The sequence below is a fragment of the Mycteria americana genome, unplaced genomic scaffold, assembly GCF_035582795.1.
Source record: "Mycteria americana isolate JAX WOST 10 ecotype Jacksonville Zoo and Gardens unplaced genomic scaffold, USCA_MyAme_1.0 Scaffold_87, whole genome shotgun sequence".
Classification (NCBI taxonomy): domain Eukaryota; kingdom Metazoa; phylum Chordata; class Aves; order Ciconiiformes; family Ciconiidae; genus Mycteria; species Mycteria americana.
In genome coordinates, this window is record NW_027445671.1 from 236,792 (window position 1) to 254,115 (window position 17,324).

General features: G+C 48.6%; 1 long non-coding RNA gene across 1 annotated transcript; it reads left to right on the forward strand.

Annotated features, from left to right (window-relative positions):
- Positions 1-10,155: 10,155 nt before the first annotated feature.
- On the forward strand, positions 10,156-16,840 carry LOC142404184 (uncharacterized). Its single transcript, XR_012773737.1, has 3 exons — positions 10,156-10,235; positions 15,884-15,946; positions 16,819-16,840. It is a non-coding gene; the product is annotated as an uncharacterized LOC142404184 (long non-coding RNA).
- Positions 16,841-17,324: the final 484 nt, after the last annotated feature.

Sequence of the window (17,324 nt, forward strand, 5' to 3'; positions counted from 1 at the left end):
CTGACGTGACTGACAGCACCCTTCATAAGGGAGAACCATCACTAACCACGCACGCACCCATCAGACCTTTTGCAGCAAGGCCTCTGGGACCGAGCACCTCTACATGGACATCTTTGCCTGACAGGAGATGATCAGCCCCAGAAAAAACCCTTAGGTTGTCTTGGCTCTAGTGAAGGCAAAGAGTTTAGAATAATGATACAAGCAAGTTTCAAGAGAAAGCAGGATAGCGGAACAGGCAGAAAAATTGATGGGTCTCACCCACCTCTAATTTCAGAGGAAGGTGCAAGGGTTTTTCTTTTTCGTTTGTTTTTTTTAATCACTGCACAGCACAAGTGAAAAAAACACACACCTGTTTTTGAAGGAGAAATGAAAACTCCAATAGTAAGACTATCGAGTCTGCGTAATTACTCTTCTTTCCAGGATACATTGGTCTTTTTTTTTTACATCTCAGTGGAGAGCATATCACTCAGTGCTGATATGGGAATAGCAAAACGTCCTCTGTCAATCTTTGAAAGAGTACATTGAAGGAAAGGTGTTCATATAAACTGTAAATGACACGTTTCCACTGTCAAAGGTTATAATGCTTTTGAGTATCTTTGCCATCTTCATCTTCTTTGTCTTCCCTTTCTTCTGGTGACACTAGAACTACTGGATCTCAACAGAACATTACACTGTTCAAGTACTCGTGTAAATTATATGAAATCCAAAATGCCCTACACGGATGCCTACAGGTTTTGCTATTACCATCACGTTAACAACACTGTAGGTCCTGTCAGACCTACAACCTGCAAAACCTGAAGATCTATTTATGCAAGACACATTCCAGAAATTATAATCAGCACAGAGGAGCACATCTATCGATCTTGTTCTGTCCTTGCCAAAACTGCTGGTGACTCTTGTCACCAGCCCGTCGTCAGCCTCAGTGACTCACAGCATGCATGACTCATCTGGCTTAGCTCAGGTGCAGCTGCTAGGAAAACGGCTATTTCAGAAAGTCAGTGCTTGCTATTTTGGGAAAGTGTTTCAAGAAATGTGTTTAATACTCTGGAGGGGTAAGACTAAGCATGGTCATCTCTCTCCATGTCTGAGCTCTGCCACGGGTTACATGAGCCACAATGGGCAAGCCACAGGTTTGAACTTCCTCACTGAGAAAACTATGTCAAATGCATACAGTTTATGCCACTAGCTTCTGTAAAGTAACCTGAAGTTTCTTCATGAAAGGGGCTAAAAATGCAAAAACCAGAGTATCATTATCTAGCAGGTTCTTAATACTACCCTCTCATGTCACTAACTGGATACCAGGCAAGGAATGTACATGCTCTGTTCACCTACCTGCTCACGGAAACTGATTACATTTTATTCCTTGGAAAGAACTACCTTTCTCTTTTCTTTCTTTTTTTTTTTTTCCCCCAAAAGGGTGCACTGCTTGCTGAATGCAGGATGAGTTACATGGGGTATACAGACCGCACCTAGAAAACTGACAAATGAGGCTGTGACCACCACCATCTCTGTGCCGTGCCACTCCAACACTCCTATCCCAAAGACATTCATTTCTCTCCTCTTCTGCTCTTCTCATCCTTCCACTTGTGCCACCGATCTCCTTCACACTGACACTGACACACTTTTCTCTCCTGTTTCTGGAATATTTTTCATCACACAAGTATATTTTAGCTTTTTGCTCCTTTAAAATTCCAGAGATTTCACTTTCTTCCTGAATTAATTGCCCTGTACTCTTATTGCCCATTCAATGTGCTATTTATAATTGCTTCCTACAAGTCTCTCCTGCCCAGCTCCCTGAGATCCACAACATGTCAACCAAGCCATCTAGTTCCTCTCTCCAGACTGCCCATGCCTTGTATTAAAGCTGCTCTTATGAAGATCGTCAGTTAATACTCTCCTAAACAGATCTCCAAATGATGAGCCAACTCTCAGTCTCCATTACTAGTGACGTGCCTTTGGCACGTTTGACCATGGGGGGGTTTTTTATGATGCCTTGCCTGACCATGGTTTCTTCAGGTCAGGGATCCTCTCCCTGGATCCCTCCAGTGACTCCAGATGGCCTCTTGCTCTCCTACGGGGAGTCCTTGTCACCAAGGGGGGCAGTTGGGAGCCCCAGGCTGGGTCTGAACTAAGAAATGAAAGCAGGCATCATGTGAGCAGTCTGAAAACACACACCACGGTGAGTCAGTCTGAGTGCAGGAGGAGTTTCTTCTCCATCCTGTACTCACACACTAATCACCTGCTCCTGAAGCAGAAGCTGCTTCTGCAGGAGAACAAAGTCTCTGCACCTACTGCTCTTCCCATCACAGAGACAGGGATAACCCTGAGCTCTAACACTCTGATGTGCCACCAACATGCCAGATGCAGCACACGCAGGAGTCAGCATGTGTGATGTGGGTCCCTGGGGCGGCAGGGTGGGGGGCTGTTGAAGGCAGCACCTTGTCTATGGCAGGCTGTGTGACCGCCCGTGTCAGTGTCCTGTCTGTGTCCTGTGCATGCGTGTGTCTCATGGATACGAGCTCAGCTTTGCTGCTGGCTGAACCTGCAATAGGGAAAGCGGCAGCTGTGTCCCTCAGCTGGGGCAGAGACCCCAGCTGCTGAGCTGGGCTCCAGCAGGTGGGCAGGGGGGTCCTGGGCAGGGGAATCCTGGGCTGGGGCTGCTGGAGGAGGTGGCCACTCCTGACATCCCTTAACAGCCACACAGTTGGCAGGATCTGGTCGAGCTTTGAGCACTCCTGAGATTACATGTCTATAATCCTTACGCGATGGGGGACTGATGCCTTGATAATGTGCCCACAGGGATACATTTGTAACCCAGCTCCACAGCAGTTTGGGCACCCAAACAGGAGCTGTGCTAGGAAATCCTGGATTAACTGCAATGATTGGACTGGGGAAAAAAGATGTTTACAGAACATTAGAAGGCGTAAATGGCTCGGCTGCAGGCCTAGTGACCGAGTTTGTCCTTTGGGGGATGACAAGAGAGGCTCACCAGTGTGTGTACAAGACCTCCTGCAAGTAACAGATCACCCCCAGTTATCAAATCAACAGTGGTGCTGGCTATAAAGCAGGAGGAAACCTGAGCGAATCAGGCTACAGGCTGAGCTCTGTACAATCGGAATTGTCAAATTTGTGAAGGTCAAGTAGAAATGCACAGCTGAAAAGAGCAGCCTCACCTTACAGAGCTTTAAACCTAATGGAGTCCAGTAGGAGAAGTGAGTACTACGGAGGAAATCAGTGAATTATAGGGGAACGAACATCAGGTAACTCTGAAAATATGGAAATCCCTTGTGGCTCCTGTCACTGGAGAAACACATACCATCCTGCAAGAGGACAGGACAACCCAGGGTCAGCCAGCATGACTGTCAGTGGCACAAGAGGTTCTTTTTCCCTTGTCCTCTTCCAGGTGACGCTGTTCAAGCCCCCGGCACCTGCAGCCATGCTTGGAGTCTGCCCTTTGCTGGGCACAACTCCCCTGATACTGCATGTCTGATACACATTCCATAAAACAACGTAGCCCCAGAGATTTTGTTTGTTCACCTCGAGCCATGAGGACGGGGTGCGTGTGTGTGAGGTGTGCGTGTGCTTTCTCTCTTTAATTTCCATGCCTCTGCAACAACTCTGCAAGATCGGACTAGAGGAGAGCACTGAAATCAAAAGGTTAAGTGACACAGAAAACTCTAACCGCACATTTTCACCTGATGGCCTTAACCAAAACAGGCTTTGGATCCCAATTGCTCACTTTGCCCTTGAATAGTGCCATTCCTTATCTGAAAGCTACTGTGCCTCTGGCTGAGGACAGATACAAGCCACACAGAGAGCAATCGGAGCTAAACCGATTTCAACGGTTTCAACAGTTGAAACAGGACCGGTTTCAATGGCCCTGTGCCAGAAGCACATGGACTGCACAGGCGGGCACTTACAGATGTGTTTGTTGGACTTCTCAGGGAAATAACCACCTAGGGCAGAGGACAACAGCACAAAAGCAGTGAAGTTCTGGCCTTTTACTCAAGCCAAGGAGGCAATTTCACCAGGATGGGTTCTCCTTAAAAGTTCCAGAAGAGCCAGCTCTCTGAAAACATCTACAGCTCATTCAAGAGGTGAGCCGAATGAAAAGAGCTAAAATCCCCAAAGACAAAAAGAAATGTTGTAAATATCTTGGTTGCTCAATGTTTCCTTTTAGTTTCCCTTTCGCAGATAATTTGGCCTAGCTTGCCAGTATTGTTGGCCTTAAGTAAGGAAGCTTAGATAGCAGAATTGCTAACGAGCATTCTTTATTTGACCTAATCATTAGAGTAAGAATGCTTTGCCTGTGTTAAATCCTTGGTTAGCTGAGATAGTTGCAATGTAGATAGATAAAAAGGAATTCTTCAGGCCCTGTGTCCCTGGAAAGGGCTGATAAGGAGAAACTACACAAGAACCACCTGATTTTGGATATGCAAGGAAGGTATGAGTAAGACAAAGATGGACTGAGCATGCGTAAAGACAAAGTTCAGTCAGCGGTCAGAGTGATGAAGACTACTGACTTCCTCCAACGACCACCAGAGGATCCCTAATGACCACCTAAGGACTTAAGTACGCATGCGTCAGGGATATTTACATATATTAATGAGTTCCAAGAAATCTCATGTTTATATGAATTAATCTTATGAATATGTATATTTTGCAACATATAACCTCTGCGATCTTGCTTGTTTGTCGGAGCACTTATGGTGGAGCGATCCCCAGTGCTGCCCAGCGCTGTAATAAAGGATGCCTGCTTAATAGTAACTCCGTTGCTATTGAGTTTTATTTCAGGAACACTCTGAAACTCCAATTCACCTGTTGGGAGATTTGGATTTTAAAGGGTAGTCTCCACGAATTTTGTTTCAGAGTCTTTTGTACCCCACTCTCACAAGGAAATATGGAAGCATGCTTGTCTTGTCTGAACAAACACTTGGTCAAATGTTACTCACTCAGTCCACAAGTGATCTTAGATAAACATCTTGGGAAGTCCACAGAATGCCATAGGCTGGAGCCATATAACAGCCTTCCATTCCTGATATGGAGGGCTCCACATATTAACAAGGACCTAGAGAGCATCTGTCTTCTGCGGGAGGGTTTGCTCCTTTACATGTGTAAGCGGGGGCTTTGGCTTTGGTGGGATTGTGGTTCAGGTAACCTAGGAAGAACAGCATATGAAAGGCCACTGCAGGCAACTGCATTTCAAAGCTCCTTTGTAACTGGGGGAGATTGAGCTGCCCAGTGCATGAAATTCGGGGGACTTTTTCCTCCCAGAGTAATAAAGGCAAGCTATACAGTGCCTTGTAGTGCCAAAGAGTAAATCTCTAAGCTCAAACGGTTGTGCAACTCCATTGCAGTTCAAAAGAAACTGGACCTCCTGCCAGCCTGGTTCCAGTCATAACCATGGAGAAAGGGAAAAAAAAAACCCCACAACAAAGAAGAAACAGCACACTTCTTGAAACAACAATGTAGGTGCTTGTATTATTCTGTCATTATGGAGTATTTTAGCCCTATAAGCACTTGGTAAGCTAACTTGAAGCATACGTAAAGAACTCTTGTGTGATTTTTTGCTTTCCCAGGAGCCCCGATGGGAAGATCACCAGCAAATGCTGCACAGTCAGGTGCTTTTACTGGTAAGAAAAGCAGCCCTCTCCCAGCCATGGCAAAGCAGAGCTTTATAAGGAAAAAGGGGGCAGGGAGGGGTAGTGTAAAGGGAAACAGCTTTGTAGCTGGTGTTACCACAGGTGTCCTCAGCGTGCCACACACCACTCTGATCCTCGTTTTACCTGTTGTCCCTGGGACTGAGTACTTGGGTGAAATACTCAGGAGAAGGGAGAATTAGCAGAGAAGAGGTAGTGGCAAGAGAGCTTAAAGGAGAAGTCCTGAATCAGCAGGAAGTGGTGCTTCTCTTGTACAGAAGGCTGTGAAATCTTTCAGGAGAAACGAGCAGCAGCTACAAGTAGTTTGTGCATAAGGAGAACAGGCCAGGAGTCAAAATGAAAATGCCTGAACAGCATTCATCTGAAAATTGGTTGCCACTCCAGCAGAGTTTCACATGGATGCCATCCCATGCTGTAAAACTAATGCGTCTTTTGGGGAAAAGGAGGAAAGAAAACCCACCAAACCTAAACCAAGAAGTGTTTTTTCTTTTCAGACCAAACCTCTGCTGCCTGCCGCACAAACCTTTTCACTTGTGCTCTGGTTTTCCCTGTTGAGAGGCTTTGCTTATTTGGTTCTCTTACCCGCCTGTAACAACCACCTCTCCAGGACTAAAGCATTCCTCCTCTCATTTTACAGTCTCCCTCCTCTCCACCAAGCCTTGGTTCATCACAGGTGGAATGTTTCCTTTGGCCTTGCCTGTGTATCTGTTAGGAACTCCTCTGTCCTGGACTGACCCGGCTCTGGATCTGCAAATGGCCTGTGCTGTCCTTTGCTCCAGCTGTACCAAACTGCTAACAAAGTCCTACCGTAACAGGAGGAGCTTTTTTTTCAAGGTTGGGGAAGACTGTGCAGTGCAGGTGAGCAGGAAAGGAGGCAGCAATGACTTTCTCTGGTTCTTGTTTCTGCTCCTCTGGTAAGATGGGGCAGTTCCCAACTCTGGTCTCACCTGGGCTGCAGAGGAAAAGGCCTGAGGGGAGCCTGGACTTGGATGATTTGCAACGGCAAACCAAACATTTCCACTTGAGCACTTGAACTACAACGTCACCATCCCAAGGGGCTCAAGTCTGTAAGACTTGGAAAGACTTAGCTGAGAAAATAATGAGTCCAAATGAACAGTATCTCCAGGAGACAGAGCTCCATGCTCTGAGCACAGCACAATGCTATAAGCTTTACCGACTGAACCTCTACTTTTCTACACAAATGCTAGTGATCTCCAAAGAAAGCTGGTTTAGCCAGTTCTCCTCCAAGGCCCTTACACTGGTAAATCCACACGAACAACAGGGCCCTTCTGCAGGTAGCCACAGCAAGCAGAAAGGCAAGCATTTCTTAAATCCATCTAGAAACCCATCCCAGCAGAAAACAGAATCCCTACAAAGACTGTTGGCAAAACTCCCCACATCTCCGGGCTGGGGGCACGTCAGCAACGTATCCACACCTTTCACGTTTGGGATCCACCACAAACACAGTTTCCATTCTGTCACATCACCTGAGCTAAAACTGCCAGCAGGAGCTGGCTCATCCTGGGACTCGGTACCACCCAGGCACGCAACCTGCAGTCCAGAAGTACGCCTGAAAAGACCTCGACAGCCTGCATTAACACACCAGCATGCACCCGAGATGTAAATGCTGCCAAGTCATCTCTTGTTTGCAACAGATAGAGAGGACCAAATTTAGCAAATTTGGCCTTACTTCTACCAAAACTTTCCTTACAGAGAGCTCATCCTCTGTGTTTGTACACTGGAGTAAAGACCTGCTCTAGCGCAAAGGCTCAAACCCGGCCTACGGTCAAGGAGCCATTTAGACAAGCCCCAGTTTTCTTTCTTCATTGCTGCCTTGCTTCCCAGAAATCAATCAATACCAAAAGCTCTTTTCCCGCTAGTTTTGCAACAGCTTCATTACCTTTAAAGACAACACTTCTTACCTTTGCTACTCCAACACACCCTCACAGCCCAGCAAAATCACACTGCAGGGAGGAAACCTTCACCATACAAAGACAGGCACGCTACAGGTATACATTACTCTCAAAAAACAGGCTCTTTCAACCACTCTTCCTTTTGCCTACCAAAGTTCAGACAGTGTCAGAAAACAGCAACAAAAAAGCAGGGTTCTCTCTCACATTTGACAGAGCCCATTATATCAGCCATTCAACATTAAGTCCAACTCCAGTCAGAGCTCCAGAATAAGAAATGCCATCTTAAAATTTACGGGAAAAAGAAGCGCTTTGAAGTGGCAAGACCAGAGAACGTTCATGAAAGCACCATCAGGCAAGTACACATCCCTTATCACAGACCACCTGCCCCATTACCTGAGTGAGTGATGTTCTCAGCTAATTTGCAGCTCGGGCTCTCTTGGTCATTAGCGCCGAGCATGTAGGTTGGAACTGGAGCTGGGAAGAAAACCATATGCAGTCAGTCTGGTTTCATTCAAGTCCAGGTAAGTTCAAGTTCACATTTACTAGGAATCACAGCAGGTCCCATCCATCCCTCCAGACCCCCGCACAACTCCTGTGCAGTGTCCTGAGGAGCAATAAGCGCAGAACAAGAAACCTTCCTTCAAAATAAGGCCCACAGCCTGCTCTTTCAACAAGATGCACAGAGCACCAGCTGAGAACAACCTCTGCTTTAACTCCACCTAGCTCCGCTGCCTACATAAGGACACCAGCTCCTAAATGATCCCTAGCCCTCAAAACACAGATCTTCCCTAGGGCAATGCTAAGGAAATACCAGAGCACAGGGACAACTGCTCATTCAGTTTAAGCTGATGGCGAGAAGGACAGAGGACTAGAAGGAGAAAAATATGACAAGGAAGAAGACTGAGGAGCCAAGAAAGAAAGGTGCAGGGAAAAGGCTAGAGAGAGGGACAAATCAAGAGAAACAGGCACAAGGAGACCTGCAGAGAGATGAAGGAAGAAGAAGCGGGGACAAGAGCAGGACAGAGAGATGGGGAGGGAAGCAGAGGAAGAAGGAAGGGGGGATAGAGGAGCACAGGGACAGGGCGCGGGGCATACAGATGGAGAGAGAAAGAAGGACAGGGAGCAGAACAAAGGGACTGAGAAATAAAGAGAGGGTCAGATCCTGACAAAGAGACCAAGAAGAGGGGGAAAAAAACCCCAGCAACGGGCTGGAGGACAGAGACTGAGGAAGAGGAAAAGAGGGCTGAGAAGCAGGAAGGAGGAAGAGAGGACAAATACAAGGGAGAGCCAGCTGGACACAGGAGTATAGCAGGAAACAATGGGACAGGCAGCGGGACAGAGAAATAAAGACAGAGAAGATGGGGACAGGAACCAGGACAGAGGGACAGTGAGAGGAAAAAAGGGGCATGGAGCAGGACAGAGGTGAAGAGAGATGCAGCCGGGAAAGAGGAAGAGAGGCACAAAGAGGGAGAGGGATGAGGGGGGAGAGAGACAAATAAGGACTGGGGGCAGGATACACATTGCAAAAAATTCTGGGGTGGGCAGCAGGATGGAGAGGGAGTAAAAAAGAGTAGGGGCAGGGAGCAGGACAGAGAGACAGACAAGAATAACGATAAAGAGAAGAACAGGGATGGTGAGCAGCACAGAGGGATGGAGAAAGAGAGGTATCAGAAGCCCTGCAGAGAGATGGAGGGAGGAGGGAGGGGAAGGGTCAGGGAGCAGCAGAGAGAGAGAGGAGAGATGGACAGGAAGAAGGACAGGGACAGTGGGATGAGAATTACCGAATGAAAAAACACAGTGGCAGTGAGCAGGACAGAGCAACAGAGAGAGAAACAAAGAGAACCAGAAGGAAAGAGGGAGAGGGGAAGACAAGGACAGGGAGCAGGACATACAGGCAGAGAGAGACAAAGAAGGACAGGGAACAGGCCAGAGAGACTGTGAAAAACAGAGAGGGATGCAGATCAGGACAAAGAGACAGAGAAGAAAAAAACAGCAATGTGCTGCAGGATAGAAACAGAAGAAGAAAAAAAGAGGGACAGAGAGCAGGGGAGAGGGACAGCAAGCAAAACACAGGGACAGGTAGAGCGACAGAGAAAGAGGGACTTGGAGAAAAGAGACGGACGGGGAGCAGAACACAATACTAGAAGATGAGAGGTACAGGGAAGCAAAAAATATGACACAGAGGGAAGGGGGGCAGGGAGGGACTGAGATGCAGAAGAGGGGTGACATGGCCCCAAGGGCCTGGGACTCACCGCAGCTCCTGCTCTCTGCACTGCCAGGCAAATTCTTCAGCTCAGGCACTTCTTTGTCTGTCTGTCCTTCCCTCCCTTCCCCTTCTGTACCTCTACTCGCTTGCCTGTCCTCGCCTCACGGCTGGCCTCAGCCCTGCCTCAGCTGGGCCACGGCTGGAGCAGAGGCTGCACCTCCCAGCACCAACATGGCCACCCAGAGGCCCCCCGCCGCAGGACTACAGCTCCCGGCATGCCACGGGGCGCTCCTTCCTGCTGTCTGCCCCTGCGGGGACACTGTCCCCCGGCCGGTCCCGCCCCCGCAGGCCCCGGGGCCGCCTGCCCGGGGCTGCCCTGGCCCGTGCCCGGCCCAGGCCCCTGAGCTCTGGTGGAGCAGGGAGGAGGGGGAGCAAGGGACAGGGCAGCAGAGGGAGGTAGGGCAGGGCGGTAGGGTGGCCGGAGAGGGACAGGAGATGGACAGAGGGATGGGAGCAGGACAGAGGGGCAGGGAGAGCAGGGGGGAGCTGGGCAGGGAGTGGAGAAAGGAAAAGTACTGGTGAGGAGCGGGCAGAGGGATGGTGCGGGAAACAGATGGAGGGGAAGGAGGTCGGGGGGGTCAGGAAGAAAACTCATGCTAAGCAGCAGGACAGAGGGACAGAGAGAGAAGAAGAAGGGCAGGAAGGAGGCCAGAGGGACGGACCAATCCAGGCGGGGTGAGGGAGCGGGGCAGGGGGGCAGAGAGACAGAAAAAGCACCAGGGGAGCGGAGTGACAGAGCAATGGGACAGGGAGCAGGACAGAGGGACAGAGGGGAAAGGGTGAGAGGGAAAAGGGAGGGGAGAGAGACAGGGAGAGGCAGGGACAGAGAGTGGGAGAGCAAGAGAAGGACAGGAAGCAATGCGGAGAGACTGAGAAACAGAGGGATGTGGATCGGGACAAGAAGGCGGAGAAGGACAGAACAGCAATGGCCTCCAGGATGGAGATGGAGGAAGAGCAAAAGGGGATGGGGAGCAGGACAGAGGCCTAGAGAGAAGAGAGAAGGCACAGCCAGCTGAGCAGGGGATGAGGGGAACAGGAAAGAGGGGACAGGCTGCAGGACAGAGAGAAAAAATAAAGCCAGGAAGCAGGACACAGTGACAGGAAAAATAGAAGGAAAAGGAGCAGGAGAGAGCACTGTGGAGAAAGAAAAAACCAGCAAGGGGATATAGGAGAGACAGAGAAGAATTAGAAAATACAGACCGGGAGCTGGACAGAGAAAGAGAAAATAAAAAATAGTGATGGGCTAAAAACAGAGAGGGAGTAATTAAAAAACGGGAAGCCAGAGAGAGAGTGATGGGAAGAGACCAAACATTGCAATTATGGGCAACTGCCCACATTTCTTGAGCACTCCCCAGGAACTGCAGTACCAGGAGCCTCGAGGAATGTGCTGCCTAAAAACCCTCTGCCCTGGGCCCAATCCTGCAGCCTAATACTGGTGACAAGCATTACCTTGCAGACTGGCTGGGACTGAGGAAAAAAAGCCCAGCTGAGGGGTGGGGGAGGAATTGCCCAACTGTTTTTTTGTTTGTTTGCCTGTTGGTTTTGCTTTAAAAAAAAATACCATTTAATCTCTAAATACCACTTGCAAAGAAGAAGGAACCAGGCATACCAGCTTGGGTGCAATTAAAGCCTGAACCCGTTCAACAGCCTCACAAACAAACCATCGCTCACTCCCACAGCACACACTCCACTGCCTGCCTGCAAGTACAGGCAGCCACACTGTTTCTTGAGCGCTCCCCAGGAATGGCACCACCAGGCAGCTCAAAAAACATGCTGCCTGCAAAAACTTGAGCACAGCTTAATTGTGGGCAATTTTTCCTCTTTTTAGGCCTGCCGGTTGAAGAGTCATCTGTCAAGAGATGCCTCAGGACCATGTCGGCGCTGGTGGCGCTGTTTTTTGGATCCTGTGGCAGCAATGGGCAAAGGGACAGGCTATGGAATCCCCGTGCCAGGTACGTGTGCAGGGTGTCAGGGTCACCCCTACATGGTTTTTCCCAGCGGAGCCCCAGCCAGTGCTGGCCCCACGCTGCAGCCTCAGGGCAGAGGCTCAAGGAGCCAGGCATTTCTGTGGGCACTGCACCCTGCCAGGCCCCACCACTGGCTGTTGGCTGCCCTGAGCTTCTCCCCGTTGTGCCCCCAGCTCTGCTTTCTGCCAGCGCCGGGGGCACAGGAGAACGTCTGGCCTGTTCCTCCTGACCCACGTCGGCAGCTCCTACGTGGTGTCCAGTTCACACAGCTGATTTGGGGGCGGCAGGTCTCTCTTGTGGCACCCTGGGAATGGGGGCAAAGCAAACCAAATCCCTCCCTTCCAATCTTTGTCCCCAGGGAGACCCAGTGGAGACGTACCATGTGCTGGAGAGCATCCTGCAGGGAGGTGACAGCTGTTGGCAGAGCGGTGCTGAGACCCACCTGACAGCAAAGGTGCCCAGTAGCCGCAGAGGAGCCCAGGTGAAGTGGTTCTCTTGGAGGCCACCAAAGCAGCCTTCCTCTGCCCCTGATTTTTTGGTGAGATACAGAGCAGCGCAGAGGTGTTTCTCAGGCATCCAGGCCTGAGGAGGGTTTCCCAGTGCCCCCGTGAGACATCCTGCTCCCAGGAAGCAGCTCCCCATAGAGCAAAGGCCATATCCAGCCACCCGGCACTGGGCTCGGCTGCCCCGAGGGGTCTCCCAAGGAGGATGGGGTCATCTGCCTGGTGGCTCTGACACAGAAATGATGAGCTGAAGCCCCGTGGTCATGGCTGGCCAGTTACAAGGCTCTGAGTGCCTCAGGCTTCTCCCTGGGAGTGTTTAACGCAGGCACTTTTTCAGGGTGTGATGGATGATGTGAGGATAGCTGCTGGTGATGTCCTGGTGGCTCTGTCCCACTCCCCACTTCAAAGTTGTGATGTCTGAGATGAGAGGCCACCTGAAGGCCCTGGCAGACATCTCCAAGGAGTTTATGTTCAGTGTTTTGATATCTTAGGGCTAGCATGTGCTAGGGTTATGGGATGCTAGGGTTATTGGATGCCAGAGTTTACATGAGTTTGGATTAAAGCATGTGGTTGTTATGGACAGGATCTGGGTTTGTTGGCCCTGGGTTCCTGGGATTAGGTTATTTTTGCCTTATCTTGTGTTCTGGGTGGGGTTTTTTTGGAGAGTCCTTTTTTAGTTTGTTTGCTTTCTTAGGGTTAGGGTAGTGGCCTTTGGTTTTTGTATGATGTGTCTTCTGGTTATTTTTTTGTTGTTCTGGTAGTGTTGCATTTTCTGTCTTGTAACCAGCATTTGTGGTCTAATATGTGTGACCGGGCCAGGCAGTGTCAATTCTGTTGCGGTCCAACTCACTTCCACTGAGTCAGTAGGTAGGTGGTTAGGTGTGGAGGACTTGGAGTTTGTGGAGAATGACTGCCAGACAACTAACGGGCACTTCTGGGGTGTGTGTAATGACTGCCGGAGGACTAAGTGTACTTCTGAATTTGTGTGGACTCCCCACATTCATGGTCATTTCTGCTGCCTTGAGGAAGAGCCATAGGAAGACCCCAGCCACACAGAAGGACCAGGGTTTCCCCAAGGGTACATGGCTTTTTGGGTTTTGCTTTTGAGTAAGAAACCCGCAAAGAGGCTGCTATTGTTGTTTAGTGACGTTTTGTACAGTCCTGGACTGAGTATCGTGTGACTTGAAACATGGCTGAAAAAAGGGTAGAGGTTTGCCTGCCTGTTGTGAATGCTTGAGTTTCAAATGTCTGCTTGCGGTGGTGACTTCATACAGTCCTTACCTCCTATCCTGAGGCACGACATGTGCTTAGGGCGAGGTTCATGATCCACAACAGTGGATGAGAATCCGTATTTCAAATAGACTTCTTGATCGTTTTGAATTTTTTGGGGCCAACTTCTTCTCAGATTGGATTCGTTCATCCTTGATTTTGCCTCTTCACATGGCTGGCGAAGAGCTCATAGGAGGAGCAGGAGAAGGGTCAACACTACCGTTTCCATGTTGGTCAGTTGTGCTGGACTTACAGGGTTATCTTCCATCTGTGGTTTCTTTGCAGGAATCTCTTTTGAAGCCATTTGTCTGTTTAGTGAGGGGTAGTGGACTCAAGGGGAGACCTTTTGTTCCTCATTAGTGCCTCAGGGATTTACCTGTCATTTTTTGTTTGTTGTGTTTGCTTTTTATTTGCCGTGCTTAATTTAAAAGCTTATTGAAGCTCTTTCGATTTCCGTCATTAAAGGAAGTCTCTAGGATTACTACCCAGGAGTGAGCTGTCCAGAAAGGACTCTCCTTGTACGCTGCCGTCAGCCTTCAGTCTAGAGAAATATCTGGTAGTGGTGTATTTTAATGGTGATGTACTCAAATGCATTTTAAATATACAAGCTTTGCCCTTGTGCCTGATATGCCTGGGGGATGATGCTCAGCAGCTCATCAACATTATGTTCTGCTGTGCTTTACCCATTTGAAGTAATGCATCACCAGAAATGTCTTCCTTGGTACCTACACAGAGCAAGAACCTCCAGTAGCAAGGGCATGCTGACCCTTGGGCAGCTTCAAAGTGACAGATAAATGTCAATAAGTTAAAAAAACAGTCCCGTGGTAGCAGTGTGGACATCAAAGTCCACCTGACTCTCCACACTGACTCAGCATGTCACAAATTTATGTGGGTAAGGATGGGTGAAGTCAGTATAAGCAGGTGTTGTAACTGGCCAGGCCGTTTATCTAAAGAAACAAAAAAAAAAGTGACCTTTGCTTGGAGTTTTGTGCCTTTAGATGTCGGGGTGTATTGCCTTTTCCTTCCTTGCTCTGCGCACAGTGTAGTGAGAGGTGTTTCCATCTGGGGGAGGAAAGCCATCCAACAGCCATCATCAACCTCAGGGCTTGATGGAGGCCTAAGTGCTTGGGACAGTTTTACTTGTGTGGTGCTTCTCATTCTGCTCCCAGGTTTTCCCATTAATGCTTGCTCTTTGCTTTATTTGCCTTTACAGTGTTTTGTAAATGTTCTCCATTCATAGCCGTGAGCACTGAACTATGTGTTCCTTGCTCTGAAAACTCATGAAGAGCTTTAGAGGTTTCCTTGGGAGCAGAGAAAATGGGTCCCTTGAGAGTAGAGAAGAGAATTTCATATGATATGATAAGCTCAATGCTTCCATGATAAGCATCTTGTAAGGATAAAAGTACCTGCTTTAACTTTTTGGGGTTTCTTCAGAAATGTTTAGCAATAGCTACTTAAATGATTGATTACTTCAACAGAAGAAGAGATCACTTTGCTTTCTGTGTCTGACTAAAAGAACTAACCTGAACATACAGAAAACTGATGTGAAGAGCCATTGTTTGTCATTATTGGGTACCACGTCTGACTTGTAGAGCTTCCCTGGGCATAGGGTGGTGTTTTGTACATGGCATTGTCCAGTCCTGTTTTTGAACTGAACATGTTACTCTTTCACAACTTTTTTCGTAGCATTTTCACTTGAACTAATGTTCACCAAACCAGTTTGTTCTTACGTAGCTTCTAGGCAGAGGTTGAATCTTTGCAGTCAGATTTTGCCTTGGCCTCTGTACGGTGCCTAGTAACCTTTTTTTTCCTGCATGATCTTTGTGCACAGGAGTTGTCTCTTACATTGAAATGGTCATCTCTGTAGGTAATGCTACACACATTTGTACAGATGCTGGACAGGCTAAAGCTGTAATGCCAATATGGAAGGGCAGCTTGATGCTGGGATCATGCTGTAGCTCTCACAGCCCAGGAGATTTGTGTTTGTTATTGTCATGTTAGAGGAATTTCCCAGGTTTGGTATCTAGTGTGAAAGCACAGGGATCCTCCAGTGTTTGAGGTCTGGTAAAATGATGGTCCATCTGAAAGTGGCTGCTGGAGGCTGGGAGTTTCAGTCCATGCTCACTAAATTGCCTGCAGGCAATTAGTGACCTGGGGGGGAGTAATGCAGTTCAGGCTCTGTTGGATCTGTGCAAGGGTTTAGAGCAGCTGCAGAACCTGGGCATTCAAGCCTGAGGTGTAAACCCTGAGTAAGAACAGAGGAGGGGGAAAAGGTCTGTTTGGTGTGTTTTTTCCCCCTCTCTAGGATGTGACATGCCTCTGTTTTGGAGAAAAGCAAGTGAAAGAGCAGAAGCTGGGACAGGACTAGGTAAGTGGGAGGAGTGGTAGAATATTATGGGCAAAAGTGGGTTTGGATTTTGATCTGCTCAGAAAGTTTCATACCAGCCTTGAAACTCGTTTATTAATGTGGGGATGATAGTGAAGGGGGGGGGGGGGGGGGGGGGGGAGACAAAGAAGTGGAGGGAGCGAGGAAGAGCTCTGAGGATTTGCTCCCAGAGCTCCCAGAGCATTAATGTGTCAATCCTCTAGTGTCAGAAGGGGTGACTTGCCAGTGACACAGCTGTCACTCCTTGTCCCTGACTTTATAATTCCCTTGAAAGCCAGGGATACAGCCTTTCTCTTAAGAATATGTGTTAGAGGTACGAGTGCACAGGGGCAGCAATGTGAACAGTGGTGTCGTGGTTTAGCTTCAGACGGCAACTAAGCACCACACAGCTGCTCGCTCACCCTCCCCACCCCGGTGGGATGGGGGAGAGAATCGGAAGGGCAAAAGTAAGAAAACTTGTGGGTTGAGATAAGAACAGTTTAATAATTGAACAAAAAAATTGTAATGAAAAGGAAAACAATAAGAGACAGAGAGAGGAACAAAACCCAGGGAAAAAAACATGTAATGCAACTGCTCACCACCTGCTGACTGATACCCAGCCAGTCCCCGAGCAGTGACTGCTGCCCCCCAGGCAACTCCCCGCAGTTTGTATACTGAGCGTGACGTCATACGGTATGGAATATACCTTTGGCCAGTTTGGATCAACTATCTTAGCTGTGCCCTCTCCCAGCTGCTTGTGCACCTGGCAGAGCATGGGAAGCTGAAAAGTCCTTGACTAGTGTATACACTACTTGGCAACAACTCCAACGTCAGTGTGTTATCAACTTTCTTCTCATCCTAAATCCAAAACACAGCACTGTACCAGCTACTAGGAAGAAAATTAACTCTATCCCAGCTGAAACCAGGACACTGGCCAAGTCAGCATCTTGTACGTGTTACGCAGATTGTGTTTCTTGACTGCTAGCAAGGAAAGGAGTGTGGTAGTGTAGTCTAACAGTGTAGTCTAACAGGAGCTGTTGGAAGGCCAAGGCTTACGTAAAGCTGATAAGGGAGATTCAGGCTGGAAAGTGGCACGTCTAAACAAGAATTACTGTCCTTGGGAGAAAAACACATCCTGGAGAAATATGTAAGCTAATTAAGATGTTTTGGGAACCATCTGAAACAACTAGTAGAAGTGTGATAAGAGGCACCCTCACGCAAACTATCCTCATTATAATACTAAAAGTCACACCCCTCGAGCTGGAGACCCTGGCCCAAGCAGAGACCCCTCACCTTTGAGCGTGTGCAGAATATTAAAGCTCGGCATAAGACGCATCAGGGAAGATAGGCGGTAGCAGCATAGTTCTGTTTATTTCTACAC